This window comes from Microtus pennsylvanicus, unplaced genomic scaffold (genome assembly GCF_037038515.1).
Source record: "Microtus pennsylvanicus isolate mMicPen1 unplaced genomic scaffold, mMicPen1.hap1 Scaffold_344, whole genome shotgun sequence".
NCBI lineage: Eukaryota > Metazoa > Chordata > Mammalia > Rodentia > Cricetidae > Microtus > Microtus pennsylvanicus.
In genome coordinates, this window is record NW_027460968.1 from 1,874 (window position 1) to 21,035 (window position 19,162).

The 19,162-nt window shown below is 40.4% G+C and overlaps 1 pseudogene; it reads right to left on the reverse strand.

The window, feature by feature from the left end:
- Window positions 1–18,132: 18,132 nt before the first annotated feature.
- On the reverse strand, window positions 18,133–18,836 carry LOC142842253 (homeobox protein OTX2 pseudogene; annotated as a pseudogene).
- Between the last annotated feature and the right edge of the window lie 326 nt (window positions 18,837–19,162).

A 19,162-nucleotide genomic window follows, 5' to 3' on the forward strand; every position in this document is an offset into this window, starting at 1 on the left:
AGGAACACATCAAAGGAACGGAAGCTGTCGTTGGAGATGGCAAAGACCAGGCCTTGGAAGTAGCGGTCCCCATTCCGGTAGAAGCATGCCTTCTTGGCCTTCTAGCTTAAGGCCTGCAAGGTCCACGTGAGGTAGAAGCTGCAGTGAGCACTGTGCTCCGGGCTGGGGCTGAGCCCATTACCCTTGGGGCCAGAGATGCTGTTGCCCCCTGAGGAGCTGGGAGCCCCTCCCTGCGGCCTTTTGTCAAGTTCTTCAAAATGGTCCAGCTCAATGCTCCTGGTGCTGGCCAACGCGGCTGCTCAGAGATAGCTCTCCACAAATAAATAAATTGCCGGGCAGTGGTGGCGCACGCCTTTAATCCCAGCACTCGGGAGGCAGAGGCAGGCGGATCTCTGTGAGTTCGAGGCCAGCCTGGTCTACAAAGGGAGTTCCAGGACAGGCTCCAAAGCTACAGAGAAACCCTGTCTCGAAAAACAAAAACAAAAAAAAAAATTACCTCACAAATAAATAAATTAACGAAGGAACGTCCCCACCGCCCCAGTCTCAGCACGTCGCGATCTGGGCGCTCCGGCCTTAAAGCATTGGGACACCTGGCTCGAGCACGCGGGCCGTGGTTGCAGGTGGGCCCGCTAAGGCAGCTAAAGGCAGCAGCGGCTTGTAGATGCCCAGCTCATTGTCCCGCGCACCCTCTCCGTCACCGCCGCCAGCTGGGGAGCCCCACGCCCTCCAAGAGCCTCCTTCGCCGGGCCACGCCTCACATATAGCGCGCGGGCAGCGGGCCAGGAACCACTAAATTGAACGGCCCGAGGCTTGCCCTGGTTCGCCTCCAGCCTGCGCTCGCTCTCCGGCACGCCGATTGGAGGAAGGAAGCGGAGGGGGTGGGGTGGAGGGCGAGCATGGGAGAGGCGCCTCGGGGCTGTATCGCGCGGCCTTGGGTCCTGGGTTCCTCAGCGCTGGGCCCCTGAGGGAAGAGCGCAGCCGCCTCCCACCGGCGCACGCTATTCGCACTCGCGGCTGCCTGGCAGGACACCTTCTGTCCCTCTTGGGATACCACAAACCACAGGGAGAGGGAGGTGGTGAGGAAGAGGGCGGCTCACGACGAGCGGCTCCAGCGTTCTTGGAGGCCCCGCAAGCCAGGCTGCAGGAGCTGCGGGAGCTGCGCGCTCCCGGGCGTGGCCGCGTGCTCCACAGCTGTGGGGGCTAGCGTAACCAGACTACCCAAAAAACTACAAAGGAAGGAGGCTCAAGGGCAGCAAGCACCATCCTTAACCCGCCTCTCCGAGGGGAACCGAGGCCAACCTAGGGCAGAAATACAGAATCATAGCACTAGGTTTAGACGTGATGTTTATTTTTTTATAAACGACCCATGCATTGTTTTATTTAGAGATCCTTTGGGGGGGAATCCTTCACACTTTCTATAAAGATTCGCTAACGCGCTAGTTCCAGTAACTTTGAATGAATAAATGACTAGAAGTTATTGGTTTGGGGAAGGTCGATTTAATCAACTATTTGTTGAAAGCTTGCCATTTGAAAGGCATTAATCAGTCCCATCATTGGGGATGTTCACGCAGAGAATAGAACCCCTGGGCTCTTCCCCATGTGTTCAATCTGAACTCACAGAAATGGACTGACAAACATCTACCATGCAGAAATCTTTTCCTTAGCGGTGTGTGGTTCACAATAAAAGTGTATTTAGTTATTTCACTTTGGCGTTGAAGCTCAAAGACATTTGGCCCTAATCTGACATATGAAATTAATGATTCAGCACCTGGTTCTTCAGTGGTGATGGGGAAACTGTCCTTTAAGGTAGGATGTCAAAAGAGCTGGAGTCCTGGAACCACGTGAAACAGGAATGGGTGGGAACACAATCTTCAGTACCATCGAAGCAAATCACTTTTCATAAGGGATTTAATGAATATAATACAGATCAAGACCTCGCTGGCCACAACTTGAGAGCTCATGGAGGTAGAAGGAAAAATTGTTCCAGGGCATCCAAGATGACTCAGTAGGTAAGGGTACTTGCTGCCAAGTCTGATCGCCTGGGTACGATGGCCAGAACCCACATGGTGGAAGGAAAGCATATATTCCTGCAAATTATCCTCTGCCTTCTGCATGCATGCCATGGCATACAGTGCAGTAAATAAATGTAAAAACTTTTGAGAGAAAAATTGTTCCTGCATTCCAGTTCTAATGCAAACAAACTGGGGGCAGGTAGGCTTTAAAAGAGGCAACGACTAATTAATCTGGATTGCTTTATGACTTAAAATTTATAGAACCATAACAGATTTTCCTCTTTCACAAAATTGTAGAATTTCTACAGTAAGATGTTTAAAACTAGCATTTCCCTTGTTGGGATTTTCCCCTTCTCAGAAACACCGTCTGACGTGCTAATTGTTCACCTGCTGTAGACAGTCTGGCAATTAGGTCACTTTCTGAAAGCTGGCACGTTGACCTTATCTCGCTCTTGGTTGTGAATTTTCTCTATCCTGCTTTGTAACTACCCTGATTCTAGCATTTACTTGAATAAAAAAATTGAGGGAAATATTTCAAATACATTTCCATTTCTCAGTTACAGGTAATTCAAGAAATTAAATCTCAAAATATTCCCTCTCTCACATTAGATATGACTCCTTTCTGTTCTTAGTACATAATTTATAATCACAGACTATCTAGTGAGTACAAAAATTTCACTGACAATATGCAACAAAAATTTTCTAGAAACTTGTAGAAATATCTTGGCACAAAGCAAAGAACTATCATTTGTTCTCCACACTTCCCTTTTGGGCCACCCAGGCTAGCAATGTAATTTAGAATAGTCTTTGGCACCCTACTCATTCTTATTCTCCTCAAGGCCACATTGCCCAGGAAAGATTAGTGCAAATGTTCAAGTGGTATAATCTGTTTAAATAAAACTTCATTAACTATTCCACTAAGTGGCTTTATATTTTTTTAAAAAACCAACAACCTTGCCTTGACCATTACCCAATTTCACCTCATGTTACTCTATTTCTCAAAGGCCTTGTCATGTCTTTATTTTTTTGGCCTCAAGCTTCAACTTTGAAAAACAGTTTTCCAGCTATTCCATTACTTATTACATAAAAGATGCCTACAGATCTTTTAGGCTGCAAGCACTTTGGAGATCTGCTATCTCATGTTTTCATTTCTGTTCACTGTGTGCCAAGCACTTCTCCCAGAAAGAAGTAAAAGTGATGAAGTAACTGTTTCTTAGTGGAAGGGCCTGGAAACCGTAGACTTGAGTTTTTGAAACAAAGCACAATTTTTAATTTCATAACTTTTAATGATTATAAATCCCAGTGTTTTCCATTAAATTTTAATGGGAAATGACATACAGAGTTCAGGAAGACTTTCCTGTCCCTGCCCCATAGCCAATATCCAGATTGGAACAGAGCGAGGAGAAGCAATTTTCTTGTTTGTTGCTTCCTCAAGGAGAACTTGCTGTCCTTCCATACTCAATCCTTACAGTACTCAACATATATAGTTACATAAATATAGATGTTTTTTTCCAAAACTGTGGTTAATAATGCCAAAAGTGCAAGTCCATGGAAAAGTGCTATGGTACTCACTTTTGCTTCTAGAGACTCAAATTTCCCAGAGGTAGAAGGAACAGAGATAAGAAAGAAACACAGAGACACAGGATAGTACCAAGAGAACAACTTAGTGGGTACTGAATGCTGAATCTCTGCAACTGAGTAACAGATGGTTGTGAACTACCATGTGGACACCAAGAATCAAACCCAGGTCTTCTGCAAGAACAAGTGCCCTTAACTGGTGAGCCATCTCTCTAGCCCAGAGAGAAATTCTTAAAATAACCTAGAATGATACAGGAAAGCACACAGAAAAAAATGCCTTGATATATTTCTATATACAATCACTTTATTTTAGACTTAATCCAAGCAGTTTCTTTGACATTAGACTATTGCTTGAATAGGTAGATAACATTAGATAAGAGGATTGGTAACAACACAAGGGATCACACTCCACAGACATTAGATGTAACTCTACATGGAATGTTAGTTAGATAGCAAATCTCAGTAATATTTTCTTGATAAAAAAGATTCTGTACAGATGTGAGACATCAGACCTTGGCTCCTAGAACACCTGCACACAGAAAAGAAGGACAGGCCCAAGATTGTTTTAACATCCAAATTAAATGATGCTAAATACCTCTCCTCTCCCAATCCAGAAGCTGCATGGGAAGGGCATCATGCTGACTTTTGGCTGATGAAACAGGTATAAAAGGGTGTGACAGTTGGTTGTGGGCTCATCACTCTGGAGACCAACTGTAGAAGTTAAACGGAAACCTCTAACAGATGGAAGCTATTGTGAGTCCATCAAGAATGTATTATGGACTTTGGATATGTTAGTGCTTCCCAGACAACAGTACATCTTCCCAGACAACTCTGTCTACATCTGAGAGTTTGGGCTTTACAAGAGGCTCTATGGAAGGGTATCTTAATACTACCACCTGCTGCCCCAAATTCAGCTGAAACAAACCAGATCAGTCATTGCCCTAATCCCATAATGGTAGTTAGTGTTACCTCTTCAGAGGAAGATGGGATAAGAACTGGAAGTAGAAATCAACTATACAATTTAGAGAAAAAAAAAACAAATCTCATGGCTCCCCATTGGCTCCCTCATGGCTCACAATCTACTTCCCACTGGTGCTCCTGATTGCCAGGCTTGCCCAGAGTCCCTTAAGAGCTAGAATTGCCCAGCTGAGCCTCAAAACAGTAGCAGTTTCCTTCTAGAGAAGCAGAAATCAAATGACTAGGCCAGCAAGCCCTTCCCAGCTCTGCCATTCCACCCTAGGGGAACACAGGGCTCTAGTCTGGAAAATTGGTATTTTAGTAAAAACTCTTCCAGTCTCTCAGAGCACTGCCTGTTCCTCTTCCAAAATATGGTGTCACTTGTGTGTGTGTTCCATTACAGAGTCACTGACCAGTGTAATCTACCCTTTTCCTCATAGCTCAGATATTCTGAAGCCAAACCTAGGTCACATTCAAACAGCAACTCTTGATAAAGCGAAATTCATGATTTTTCTCATTTCTGGAAAGTCTTAGAAGCAAGAAAGTGATGATGTAAATGAAGTAATTATAATCCACAAATATTCATCTAAAAAGGTGAAACAGGTTTATGGTCATGTGCTCCATAGTTTGCTGATTTATATTAGAGCACACGAAGGATGGGTAACACATTTTATCTCAGGCTGTACATCTTAAATATGTAAAGTAACAGTCTTTTAGGCAGTGCCACACCATTTTGTCCAGTTCTATTTTGGTCAGACTAGTACCACTGCTGTAATTTGGTTTCATAAGTTTGGTTCTTTATCCTACTTCTTGATTACTTACTCTGTGGATGCAAGAAATGGTCAGTAAGAACGTTTAGCAATCATCTAAAGTTGATTGAATCACTACCTATTTTTTATGTGAGCTAAGGTCTAAGGGGAAAAGCTTTCATGCCCGTACATTCTATACTGATGCCAATAAATCAGGGAAGGCAGGTTACAAATCAGAAGACTTGGGTAAGGTGGAACAAAGTCCTTATAATTCTGTCCAGAAGGTGGGATTATATGCCATTCTTATGGTGCTAAGGGATTTTAAAGAACCTATTAATATAGTTACAGATTCACAATGCACAGAAAGAGTTATTTTACATATTGAAACTGCTGAATTTATACCTGATGATACAGAACTAACCTCATTGTTTATCCAGGTTCAAGATTTGATCAGGAACAGGCTTTGCCCTATGTACATAACACACATCCGATCCCATACGGGTCTGCCAGGTCCTCTAGCACAAGGTAATGCAGAAATTGATCAATTATTGATTGGTAGTGTGCTACAATCCTCTGAATTTCATAAAAAAATCATGTTAATAGCAAAGGTTTGAAGAAAGAGTTTTCAATTACATGGCAACAAGCTAAGGAGATTGTAAAGAAATGTCCTACTTGCTCTTTCTATAACCAAACGCCACTGCCTGCAGGGACTAATCCAAAGGGCACCCAAAGGAATGAAATCTGGCAGATGGATATGTTCCACTTTGCAGAATTTGTCAAATTAAAATATTTTCATCACACCATTGACACTTGGAAAGTATGTTCCAGAGGCATGACAATCCATCCACCTCCATTACAGAGATACAGTATTAGAAAAAACAGCTTGGTATTGGCATTAAAACAGAGTTGACCATTGAAATCAAATCAAAGACCCAGATAGTAATCCACACAGTTCATCTGACTTTTGACCAAGAAGGTAAAATTATACAATGAAATAAAGATAGCATCTTCAAAAAAAGGTACTGGCATAACTGTATGTCAACATGTAGAGGAATGAAACTAGATACATATCTATCAACATGCAAAAAACTCCAAAATATATAAAGAGCTCAAGAAATTAGACATCAACAGATGAAAATGACTTACCCCCTCTGAGGACTGAATGGATATGGTAGGAAGGCTGTTTGTTTGTTCCCGGATGCTCAGACCTTCAAAATAAAACAGAAACTGTTTTACTTGGAATACTCATTGGACAGTAGCTTAAGCGTATTTATGGCTAACTCATACCGTAATCTGTATATTGTCTTCCCTTGTAAAGTTACATCATCTGTCTCCAGAATAGCTACATTGCTTTTCTCTGACTCTGCCTTCTTTCTATCAACATTGACTTTAAATTTCCCGACTGGCTCAAACAATACAATGTCACTATCTGAAACAGATTTGTTATTAACCAACAGTATTCACAGCACAGATAGATGGGACTCTCACATCACCGTAAGCTGAAGAGAAAGCTGATAACATTCTGCTTTCTTTCTCCTAGGGTTACAACCATATATTTATTTATTTTTACTTTTCCATTTTTGGAACCTACATTTTTATATTCTCATTCAAGTGAGGAAATAAGAACTCCATAATACAAAATGCAAGAGAACTGGGGCATAGGGGACAAAGAAGTGAGGGCAACTGTTGCAGTAGTTTCTTAATCACACCGAGCATGCACCCAAGCAAGCACGCCCTTTTGTCTGCGATGTCCCTGGCCAGCAAGTGGCCTTATCCCATCCAAGCTTTCCACCAAGGACTCCTATCTCTCTGCAGGGTGTTGAGGTCCACCATCACAGCCTACTCCAGGGTTGAGTGGATAAAGGAGACTCCAGAGCTAAGAGAACTAAGAGAAGGCAGACCAAGAAAAAACCATAAGCACACAGTTAGCCACAGCAAGGAGCTTACCAAGCAGCCTAGACTCTCCTAACAAGATTTGTACAGATGTGCATGCTGTTATGTCAGAATACCTCCAAATATGTGAAAGACAGCAGCATGATAGTATGAGAATCCAGCGAATATACTACAGGACAATTTGAACACCCTAATCCCGAGGAAGAAGAAGTAATAGACCTTAAACGTAAAATTTGAAAAGAGATAGGGTCCATCAAACAGAATGTGAAAAACAACTTTAAACAAATGGATGAGAAGAATAACAAGAACTTTGAAGAAATGAAAAATCCAAAGATACCCTAGGAAAGGAAACCAAGAAGAAGCTAATCAAACTGGTAATGGATAGGGTTGAAGTGCACGCCTTTAATCCCAGCACTCGGGAGGCAGAGGCAGGCGGATCTGTGTGAGTTCGAGACCAGCCTGGTCTACAAGAGTTAGTTCCAGGACAGGCTCCAAAACCACAGAGAAACCCTGTCTCAAAAAAAAAAAAAAGAAAGAAAAGAAAAGAAAAGACTATCCTGAGTGAGGTAACACAGACCCAAAAAGAGGATCGTGGGATGTACTCACTCATAATTGGTTTCTAGCCATAAATAAAGGTCACCGAGTCTATAATTTGTGATCCTAAAGAAGCTAAATAAGATGGTGAACCCAAAGAAAAACATATAGTTATTATCCCTGCTATGGGAAATAGACAAGATTGCTGAGCAAAAAATTGGGATCTTGGGGGTGGGGTGGGATGGGGGTAAGGGGAGAAGGGGAGAGAAAAGTGAGAAGGGGAGGATGGGGGGAACTTGGGGAAACGGGATGATTGGGGATAGAACAAGGTTGGATAGAGGAGCAGGGAATCACATAACTTAATTAAGGGAACCACCTTAGGGTTGGTAAGAGACTTGAACCTAGAGTGGCTCCCAGGTGCCCAGGGCAATGTCCCCAGTTAGTTCCTTGGGCAGCTGAGGATAGGGAACCTGAAATGACCCTGTCCTATAGCCATACTGATGAATATCTTGCACATTACCATAGAACCTTCATCTAGCGATGGATGGAGATAGAGACAGAGACCCACACTGGAGCATCAGACTAAGCTCCCAAAGTCCCAGTGAGGAGCAGAAGGAGGGAAAACATGAGCATGGAAGTCAGGACCACTAGAGGTGCACCCACCCACTGAGACAGTGGGGCTGATCTATTGGGAGCTCACCAAGGCCAGCTGGACTGTGACTGAAAAAGCATGGGATAAAACTGGACTCTCTGAACATGGCGGACAATGAGGGCTGATGAGAAGCCAAGGACAATGGCATGGGTTTTTGTTCCTACTTCATGTTCTGGCTTTATGGGAGCCTAGCCAGTTTAGATGTTCATCTTCCTAGACCTGGATGGAGGGGGGAGGACCTTGGACTTTCCACAGGGCAGGGAACTCTGACTGCTCTTCGGACTTGAGAGGGAGGGGGAGAGGAGTGGGGGAGAGGGGCAGGAGGAGGGGGAGGGAAATGGGAGACTTGGAGGAGGCAGAATTTTTTTCAATAAAAATATTAAATCAAAACCAGATAAGCAAAATAAATAGACCTATAACTGATAAGGAAATAGAGGCAGTCATCAAAAGTCTCCCAACCAAAAAAGTCCACGATCAGGTGGTTTTAGAGCAGAATTATACAAGATTTCTGAAGCAGAACTAATACCAATATTCCTCAAATAGTTCCACATAATAGAAACAGAAGGAACATTGCTAAATTCTTTTTATAAGATTACAATTACCCTGATACCCAAACCATACAAAGACATTACTAAGAAAGAGAATTACAAATCAATCTCACTCATGAACATTGATGAAAAATACTCAGTAAAATACTGGCAAATTGAATCCAAGAACGCATCAGAACCATCAACCACCATGATCAAGTCAGCTTCATCTCAGAGATGCAGGGATAGTTCAACATTCAAAAGTCTGTCAACATAATCCACCATATAAACAAGCTGAAAAATAAAAAACACATAATCATCTCATTAAATGCCAAAAAAGCCTTAAACAAAATACAACACTTATTCATGATAAAGGTCTTGGAGAGAGTAGGGATACAAGGAATATACCTAAAGATAATAAAGGAAATATACAGCAAGCCAACAGCCAACATCAAGCTAAATGGAGAGAAACTCAAAGTGATCCCACTGAAATAAAAAACAAGACAAGGTAATGCACTCTCTCCATATCTATTCAATATAGTTTTTAAGGTCCTAGCTAAAGCAATAAGACAACAAAAGGAGATCAAGGAGATACAAATCAGAAAAGAGGAAGTAAAACTCTCACCGTTTGCTGATGATATGATAGTTTACATAAATGACCCCAAATTTCTACCAAAGAACTTCCATAACTCATAAACACTTTCAGTAGTGTAGTAGAATACAAGATTAACTCAAAAGAATCAGTAACCCTCCTTTGTACACATGATAAATTGGCTGAGAAAGAAATCAGGGAAACATCACCCTTCACAAAAACCACAAATAGCATAAAATATCTTGGAGTAATTCTAACCAAACAAAGTATGACAATGTAAGACTTGTATGACAAGAACTTTAAGTCTCTGAAGAAAGAAATGGTAGAATTAACATAGTAAAAATGGCAATCTTACCAAAAGAAATCTACAGATTCAATGTAATACCCATCAAAATCCCAGAAAAATTCTTTGTAGAACTTGAAAGAATGGTACTCAGCTTCATTTGGAAAAGGAAACAAAACAGGATAGCCAAAACAATCTTGTATAATAAAAGAACTGCTGGAGGCATCACAACCCCTGACTTCAAACTCTACTACAGAGAAACAGTACTGAAAACAGCCTGGTATTGCCATGAAAACAGATAGGAGAATGAATGGAACCAAACTGAAGACCTGGATATTAATCCTTACACCTACAAACACCCAATTTTTGACAAAGAAGCCAGAAATAATCAATGGAAAAAAAGCATATTTAACAAGTGGTGCTGGCATAACTGGATATCAACATGTAGAAGAATGAAAATAGACCCATATCTATCACCATGCACAAAACTCAAGTCTAAATGGATCAAAGACCACAACATAAAGCCAGCCAAACTGAACCTCATAGAAGAGAAAGTGGGAAGTACACTTGAACGCATTGGCACAGGAGACCACTTCCTAAATATAACATAGCAGCGCAGACACTGAGAGAAACAATTAATAAATGGCACTTCCTAAAACTGAAAAGCTTCTGTAAAGCAAAGGACACAGTCAACAAGATAAACTGGCAGCCTACAGAATGGAGAAAGATCTTCTCCAACTTCACATCAAACAGAGGTCTGATCTCCAAAATATGCAAAGAACTCAAGAAATTGGTCATCAGAAGAACAAATAATCCTATAAAAATGGAGTACAGACCTAAACAGAGAACTCTCAACAGATAAATCTAAAATGGCTGCAAGAGGCTTAAGGAAATGCTCAACATCCTTAGCCATCAGAGAAATGCAAATTAAAACAACCCTGAGATTCCATCTTAAACTGGTAAGAATGACCGAGATCAAAAACACTGATGACAACTTATGCTGGAAAGGTTGTGGGGTAAAGGGAACACTCCTGCATTGCTGGTGGGAATGCAAGCTGGTACAACCCCTTTGGATTTCAGCGTGGCAATTTCTCAGAAAATTAGGAAACAACCTTCCTCAAGACCCAGCAATACTACTTTTGGGTATATACCCAAAGGATGCTCAATAGTACCACAAGGACACGTGATCAACTATGTTCACAGCAGCATTGTTTGTAATATCCAGAACCTGGAAACAACCTAAATGCTCCTTGACTGAAGAGTGGATATGGAAAATGTGGTACATTTACACAATGGAGTACTACACAGAGAAAAAAATAATGACATCTTGAAATTTGCAGGAAAATGGATGGAGCTAAAAAACATTATTTTGAGTGAGGCAACCCAGACTCAGAAAGACAACAATCACATGTACTCACTCATAAGTGGTTTTTAAATATAAAGCAGAGAAAACAAGCCTACAAATCACAATCACCGAGAACCTAGACCACAATGAGGTGGTGACCTAAACTGGTGCATTCAGGAAAGTGATGTGGCGATCCTATGGCTGGAGCAAGCTGTGTAGTGCAGTGGAGACAGAACAGGAGGTGGAGGAGTTTTAAGGCCAGCTACACAGGGATATTTATCTCAAAACATCCAAAGAAAAACAAAACAAAGGCAAAACAGACTTAGCCTACAATCTAACATGTGTATCTTAACCAAAGAAATGAAAATTTGTCTTTAAACAACATCTTTCATGCACTTTTATAGCAGTTTTATTCATAACAATTAAAACCTGAAAACCACCTAGATGCCCACAGTGGGTTAAATAGCTGGCATGTTCTTCAAGGAAAATGGAAAAACTATAGATATGAACAAACCTTAAAAAATTACACTAGATAAGGGGAAATGCCTAGCATATGACTCTATTTGTAAAGTGTTTGTGAAAAGGCATACATCACAAATAGAAATTAACTTAAGGACTAAGGAATGGGTGTGGAGGGTGTGGTATGATTAGGACAGAATAAATACTGGGAATCTTGCATCTTTAGTCTAACAATATGATTGAATATCCTACTTGTAACTATGAAAATCAACAAAGATGTCCTTGATACATTCATACAGATAAACACACAAATAATCAAAATAACTGCAAGTATAACTGGAAAAGTCTTAGGAAAGTTCTGTGGGTTACTGTTAGATTTTCAGGGAGGGAGAGGAAAAGGAAAAAGTCAGTAGGTTGGAGAGAAAAGAGCTGAGATGAATCTTTTTGACATATAGTGTGTGTCTGAAGGAAGAGGCTTCAGTCTCAGCAGACAGATATACCCATTCTTAAGTTTCCAGGGGATGGGGAGGGCCTACATCACAAGGCTCAGTTAATGTGTGGTCTATGCTAAGTGTCCGCAGTCTTTGTCACTGATTCCCAGATGGTGAGTGTGTGTGTGGATGTGTGTGGATTCAGCTCTTTCTGAGAGCAGCAAGTGACCTATTAGTGATTCCTAGCAGTGTCTGGAGGGAAAGGAGGCTACAAGGGGTGCTCCCAGACTGCTGAGGCTCTCTAAAATGTAATATGGAAGGCCATGGATCTAACAGTTACATCTATAGCAGTGTTCTGGATTTGATGTATACTGTAGTCATATAGAATACTATTTGATACTCAGGGTACTAAACAGAAGATATATAGGACTTCTTTGTGCTTTTCTTTGAAAATTCTCCAAAATTTATAAGTATGAATTAAAAATAAAAATAAATGTACAGCAATTAAAAGATTGGCAACAAAGTATGAATAAGCACACCAGTGACGTTAAATAGGAATTCTAGAACTCCCTAATATCAACAAATAGTTAACATCTGCCAAAACACTTCAGTTTAATTGAGACAGTGGGATAAAATCATAATCAATTCAGAAGACTCACAAATCACATTATCATAATGTCAGAATGCAAAACTTTCAAATTTCTAGTATGAAGAATACAAGTCAAAATGATCACTAGTTAGTTATAGACACAAGTTGTATAGTAGTACACGTATAAAAAGATGTAAACTAACATATAAAGTGATTTATATGTAGATAATTCTATAATATTTGAATGCAGCCAATGCTAAACTATGACCAGATTAAACGTATACTACAACTACAAGATCTTCAAATGTGAGTTGCACAGTAAAAAACAAAGTAATTACAGCAGATAAACAAATGAGAGAGGAAACATCTTAGCACTTCCCCAGGCCACAAAACCACAGAGACAAGTGACAAAAAAAGGAAATCAGGAAGAAAGGAGATACAAAACTGACAAAAAACTATGGTCAAAAAGTCAGTAGTAGGTTCTGAGAGTAACAGCAACCTCTACCTAAAAGAAACAAAATCAGCTAAAAGGACTAACTATATTGTCTGAAGAGAGTGATTTTGCTTGAAAATACACATAAACTAAAGGTAAAGGCATGAAAAAAAGATATTCCATGCAAATGAGAACCAAAATTGAATTTGAAGACTTATATCTGATGAATCATACTTTACATTTTACACATACTTTGTTAAAGAGTGGGAAAATATCGTCATGTAACTGTAAAGGTGTCGATTCATTAAGAATAGAGAATGCAACAATAATTAATAAATTTAACAATGATAAGCATGTATCACTTAATGTTAGAGGATCCAAGTATTCACAAGGAATGTTAGATCTAAAGGAAGGCACAGGTTGTAACAGTGCATGTAATGGTCCATTTTTTCCCAACTTGACACAATCTTGAGAAGGAACCTCAAATGAGAAAATGTCCCATCAGACTGGCTTGTAGGCAAGCTTGTGAGGGCGTTTTCTTGATTGGTGATTGATTAGAAAAGCCTAGTCCATAGTGTGGTGCTGTTGCTGGGCAGGTGTGCTGAAGTGTACAAGAAAGCAAACTGAGCAAGCCATGGGGAGCAAATTAGAAAGCAGCATTCTTCTGCTGCCTCTGCTCAGGTTCCTGTGTCTAGGTTTCTGTCCTGAGTTCTTACCCTGACTTTTCTTCATGAAGGTTGTAGGCTATAATGTTAAATAAACCCTTTTCTCCCCAAGTTGCTTTTGGTAGAAATGCTTTATCACAACAATAGAAAATTAAGTAAGATAGTAGGGAACTCCAACATCCTCCTATCGGCAATCGAAATAGTATCCAGACATAAACAAAGAAACCGTATATAAATATAAATTGTACCCTAATACTATGTAACAGACATTTATAGAATATTCCACCAAAGCAGAAAAACACATGTTCTTCCTAAGTGCACATGAAACATTCTCCAGAACGGAGCAATATAAGGCCAAAAAGCAATCAACACATTTAAAGAGATCAAATTCATTTCAAATATATCTTCTGATCACAATGGTACAAAATTTGAGAATTGTAAAAAAAAACTATCAAATGTGCAGGCATCAAGGAATATGCTTCTGAGTGGCCAACAATTTAAAACTTAAGAAATAAGTGGAATAGAAACAAAACCCATCAAATCCGGTGGGAATCAAAACAAAATAATTTTAAACACGTATCAACCATCTCAGCACTAGACAGACTAAGGCAAAATGATCACAATTCTGACTCCAGTCTGAACCATGGTAGTAAGACACTATCTCAAAACAACAGGGAAGAAGTTCTAAGAGGGGAATTTGTGCTAAAGGAACACCTGCTTTTAAAAAAGGAAGAAAAATGAAGCTGAGGCAAGAAAACTGCAAGGCTGGGGACAGTCTAGAGTGCATGGTAAGATCTTGTCTCAGAAAAAGGGAAGGGAAAGATGAGGAGGAGGGGAAGGGAGAGGAAAGGGGACAGGAGAGGAGGGAAAAAGGAGAAGAGGCAAAAGATCACAAGCAAATAATCAAAGACTGGACATCAAAGAAGAAGAAAATTGAGAGAAAAAGAACAAAATGTAAGTCTTGTAGGAAAAAAAGAACAATAACAGAGTGGCAGTAAGTAGCAGATTAAAAATTTTGTGTAAATGAAATAAAAAGTTGACATTTTAAAAAGATAAATTACACCTTTAGTTAAATGCAGAGGAAAAAAACCCAAACAAAAATCATAAACAAAAACGAAGTAGTTTCAACAAGTATCACAATTTTGTTTTTTAATAAAGATTTTGCTGGGTCGCACAGGTGGCCTGGAAAATACATAGCCCATGCTGCTGCTGTTGCACTCTTCCTGCCTCAGTTTCCCTAGGGTTACGATTACAACTGCAGTGTGTGTTTCTATGTACTAAAGATGAACAATCCAGAGGTGAAGTTAAGAAACAATTCCCATATCACTGAAAAGAATCAAATATTTAGGAACAAACTTTACTGGGAAAGTAAATGAAAGACACTGAAACCTATAAAATAACAGTGAAATAAATTAAACAAAACACAAAAGAGGGAAAGACATCCATATATAACCTGGAAAACTCATTGTCATTAACATGTCAAAAGTGTCCAAAATTACTCACAGGTCTGGTACACTCTGTCACAACCCCAAAGATGATTCTGCAAATATAGAAATGTCCATCTCAAATTCATGTGAAATCTCAAGAAACCCTGAATAGACAAAATATCAAGACACAACAAAATTAGAAGTTTTATGTATTCAGATTCCCAAAAATTACTACACAGTGTAGTTATCAGAGCAATGTGATTCTGGAGTAAAGACAGTCACACCGGTTCGTGGAATAGTATAGAGTCCAGAAAATGCAGTGACATCCAACTAAAACGCCAACAATACTCTGATTTAAAAAAAAAAATCAGTCACCTGTCTGCGGCAATCACTAGTTGTCTAGTTGGACTAAAAGTTCTTCTCCACAGCAAGGAAATCATGTCTGGTGCTGGAAATCTAGCAAGGTTCAGAAAGGCTAGTGAAGTCATAGACCTTAGGAAAGAATCTACTTTTACCACTTTGTTAGTACATTTCATTTTATCCTTATACCCACAGGGAAGTGGTGTCACCATTCCTCATCAAAGAAATCTCTTTACAAATGGAAGATGTATGTATGTATGTATGTTAGGAATCCAAATATTTGAAATGCAATGGCCATTGTAATGGCACACACCTTTAATACCAGTGCTCAGGAGACAGAGGCAGGCAGATCTTTGTGAGAACGAGGCCAACCTGGTCTAAATAATGTTTTCCAGTCAGAGATATGTAGAGACCCTGTCTCAAAAAGAAAAAAAAATGAGTGTGTGTAACAAGTCTTTCTCTGACCCTCATAATTCTTGTTAATTATGAAAGCTTGGCATATAGCTTAGGCTTGTTTCTAACTCGCTTTTATAACTTATATTAACCCACTTATATTAATCTATGTTCTATTACATGCTGTTAGCTCTCTTCCACCTTGCACCTTCTGTTTCCTCTCCATGTCTCCTGGCTTCTTCTGCCCCTTGATTCCTCTTCCTTTCTCTGCCTATACCTCTTGCCTAGCTATTGGCCATTCAGTTCTTTACTAAACCAATTGCAGCACACTATATGTTCACACAGTGTACAAATTTCCCACAACATGTGTGTACATGTGCGTGTGTGTTTGTGTGTGTCTGAGTGATCAAGAGGTTGTGGGGAGCCCAATCTCAGTCAGTTCTGCATCTATGAGTCAGAGGGTGTCACTAGTCAGAATACTAGGAAGTCTGCTGCGAAACAGTCTTCCCTAGAATTGTCTGTATAAACAAGACCAGAACAATAGCAAGATCAGGACATGTTAAGGGGAAATTTTTATGGGGACTCATTCCTAGGCAAAAACAAAACAAAACAAAAACAACTATTGACTTCTGGGAGAAAAAGAATTAGCCTCATCCAAGAATGGCGCACCTTATCGGCTGTCCTGAAGGGGAGTCCTGAACCATATATACACAAACAACAAAAGAGTTTGAGCAGTTGTATATATACATATATTTGTGCGTGTGTGTGTGTGTATGTGTGTGTAGGTAACAAATAAAATCAAATAAAAACTATCAACTTGAGGGGGAATAGAAGGATTTTGAGGGAGAGTAGTTGGAAGGGACTAGAGGCAGTAAAAGGGGAAGAAGTAATATAATTGTATTTTAATTTAAAATGTTGCTAGGAAAAAATTGGATCTAAACATTTAAAAGAGAGAAAAAAGTCATTATCTCATACAAATATTAACTCAAAATAGTTCAAAGACAAATAAAAGATAGAACTATTAATTTTTTTAAAAACATAAGAAAATGCCAATGACATTATATTTGATGATAATTTCTTGCTCTGATACCAAAAGCATAGTCAATGAAAGAAAAATAAATTTGTCTATAAAATATGTAAAATTTCTTCATATCAAAAGGTGCAATCCACCAAGTGAAAATCTGATTCAAGGAAAAATATTTGCCAAACACATAGGAAACATTAATATTCAGAATATCTAAAGAACTCTTAAAATATGAAAATGAACTCAATAATAAAAATTACTTTGTAACAATTCTTTGAGAATTTTTTTTGGTACTACAACCATTTTAATATAATTATACATATCTGCCAAATCCAGGGTGAAAGGGTTTATGCATATATAACTTCCAGTTAACATCAGCAAGCATAAATGACAATGATCTCGGTTTAAAATTCATCACGGTCAGAACAATTGATCGATGTTTTCTGCTGCCAGGCTTACCAACGTTAAATTACAGATGAATCAGGGTCCTTTTGCTTCTCTTCGATCCTTGACCAGAGACAGCAGGGCAGCTCACCTCCAGCCAAAGGTAATCTTTCTAGAACAGTATTCAGTTGCTCTGAATTTTGCTTACAATTATAACCCCTGCATAGGTGGAGTTCAAGGTTGCATACAATAACAGGAGATCACAGTTTTGAAGTCTAGCACAGATTAAAAACCACAGATGTACCATTTCTATAAGACACACACTGATTGTCTCTTAAACTACATATTGACTCCTTATGAACATTATTTTTTTTTAATAAAGTAGTGCATCTAGGACAATCAGTCACACAATTCACACAGCCTGAAAAGGTTTTCAGGTCCAGCTGCCAGTTGGTCATGAACCGTGAATGAGTCTGGGACACTGTCCATTTCTGAGATTCAACCAAGGATTGGCTAAAACCTATGCTTTGAAGGGTTGGGATTGATTTCTATTTTGAGTGGTGTTTGGTTGCATGTGACTAGAATATATTTGAACAATCATTTGCGAACCAGAAAACCAAAGGTCTAGACCTATGGCAGAATCTCATGGTTGGTTTGTCCATTTCAGGTTGCTATTTGATAGGCTCCTCTAAGGCCCTTCATTTTTCCTTCTATGCCTCTCGGGAACTTTGATCAGGAGTCTGAGCATCATCCCGTCTAACTCTTTTAACCAATGCCTGGCTAAAACTGGAATGTCCAGCCTAGCATATTTAAAAATCACCCACAAAAGTAGGTTCTACAGGTCTTCACAAAACCTGGAATTTCCACGAGGATGTCTGGTCTTTATAATCCAAGCAGTCAGCATTGAAGTTAAGCTTCCAGGAGGCAGTTTGGTCTTTATAATCCAAGCAATCAGTGGTTGAGTTAAAACCCAAGCTTGAAGCTCCATATCCCTTGGTGGGAAGAGAAGCTGGGGACTGATTGAGATGGTTGGTAACTGCATTGGTACCCATGGGACTGAGTGTGGCCCCCGGTCCAGGAACTGGTAATGCATAGGGGTCAAATAAGATCCACACTCCATGCTCCCAAAGTAGGAAGTTGAGCCAGCATATCCTTGACTATAACCTGAAGCATGAGTGTAGGTCATAGGATAGGACCTTTGCATGCAGGAGGAGGAGGTGGACAGTGGGGAGATGGAGGCACAGGAGCACCGCTGCTGGCAATGGTTGGGACTGAGGTACTAGAGGAGGGAGTGAACTGGCCACTGGTTTCACTCTCAGAAGTCACTACCCGAGCTGGAGGGGTCTTCTTTTTGGCAGGTCTCACTTTATTTTGACCTCCATTCTGTTGTTGCTGCTGTTGTTGGCAGTACTTAGCTCTTTGGTTCTTAAACCACCTGTACCCTTGACTTGGGCAAGTTGATTTTCAGTGCCACCTCTTCCTGCATGAAGATGTCTGGGTACCGGGTCTTGGCAAATAGAGCTTCCAAAATGTCCAGCTGTGCCTTCATCCCACAGCAGATGAGGGTAGCAGTTTGTAGAGGTGTTGGTGCGAGCCACCCGGTTCTGAGTCTCTGGGAAGTGAATCATGGACAGAGGGAGCAGCACGGCGGCCAGACGCGGCAGAGCTGCACCGCATTCAGGAAGAGGCTTTGGGAGACCAGCACGGCGGCAGACTCAAGCGGCAGGGTCAGGCGTGCAATAAGGAGAGCAGATCGCCCTACTACAATCAAATCAAAGAGGTAGGCCTTTGGTTGGCCAGGTCACTGGCAAACAGGGAGCCTGGTCCTGTCCTGAAGACCCTTCGGAGGGGTGAGAGGGTTCTTGGCCTGTGGCA